Here is a 1,521-nt window from a genome sequence, read left to right as displayed (position 1 = left end):
AAACACTGGACCACAAGCTGGTTTGAACCACAAAGTCGGCAGTTCAAATTTACTAACCGCTCCTTGAAAACCCTATGAGTCAGAACTGACTCTATGGCATTTAACACAACAACAACAAGACTAAGACAAATGTATTACTGAGAATTTGTCTGCAGTCATCCACTTGTCAGAGATAAGCTTAAACACATTTTGTCTGGAATTAACCTGTGCATGTATAAACTAGAACGCTAGTAGAAATATTTTTTTTTTACTTAACCTCATGTATTTTATATACATATATTATACAAATTGGAGTCCTGCAGTCTTATGCACTATGGGTTAATGCGCTGGACTGCAAAGTCAGTTTGAACCACAAAGTTGGTGGTTCAAGCTCACCAGCCACTCCTTAGAAACCCTACACAGGGTTGCTATGGGTTGGAACTGACTTGATGGCACTTAACAACAACATTATACAAACTAATGCTTGCAACTTAAAGCAAGCCAATAAAAATGGACAAAAGACTTAAATAAAAAATATGTAAGAACCAACAAGAAGTTCAGCATCTTTTATTGTTATTGTTAGATGCTGTCCAGTTGGTTACGACTCATAACAACACTATGCACAACAGAACAAAACACTGTCCAGTCCTGTGAGTGACATCCTCATAATTGTTGCTAGGTTTGAGCCCATTACTGCTGCCATTATATCAATCCATCTTCTTATGGGGGTCTTTCTCTTTTTTGTTGACCTTCCACTTTACCAATCATGATTTCGCACTTCACGAACTGTCCCACCCCTACCTCAAAGCCTCCAATAACGTGTGTGAAATATGAGTGATGAAGTCTGGCCATCCTAGTTTGTTTCTAAGGAGAATTCTGACTGACTGCTTCTTCCAACACAGGTTTGTTTGGTATTCTGGCAGCCCATAGTGCTTTTAATAGTCTTCTCCAATATCATAATTCAAATGCATCAATTCTCCTACTATCTTCTTGATTCATTGTCCAACTTTCACATGTATATGAGATGATTGAAAATACCACGGTTTGGACCAAGCACACATTCGTCCTCAAACTGATATCTTTTCTCTTGAACATTTTAGAGAAGTCTTTTGCAACAGATTTGTCTAATGCTATAAATCGTTTGAAGTTCTGGTGTGGTGGTGTGGGATAAAGTACTGCACCACAAGGTCAGTTTGAGTCACAAGGTTGGTGGTTCAAACTCACCAGCTGCTCCTTGGATACCCTATACAGGGTCGCCGTGAGATAGAACTGACTAGATGGCACTTAACAACAACAACATATATCGTTTGGACTCCTGGTGAGATGTCAACAATTCAAACCTAGCAGCTTCTCCTTGGAAATCCTATACAGGGTCATTATGAGTCAGAATCTACTCAACAACACTTAACACCAACAACAGACATTGTTTGATTTCTTGACTGCTGCTTTCCTGCATATTGATTATGGATCCAAGCAAAATGAAATCTTTGACAACTTCAATCTTTTTTTTCATTTATCATGATGTTATTTATTGGTCCAGTT

This window comes from Chrysochloris asiatica, unplaced genomic scaffold (assembly GCF_000296735.1).
Source record: "Chrysochloris asiatica unplaced genomic scaffold, ChrAsi1.0 scaffold00333, whole genome shotgun sequence".
NCBI classification, from domain to species: Eukaryota; Metazoa; Chordata; class Mammalia; order Afrosoricida; family Chrysochloridae; genus Chrysochloris; species Chrysochloris asiatica.
This window is presented reverse-complemented; position numbering follows the sequence as displayed.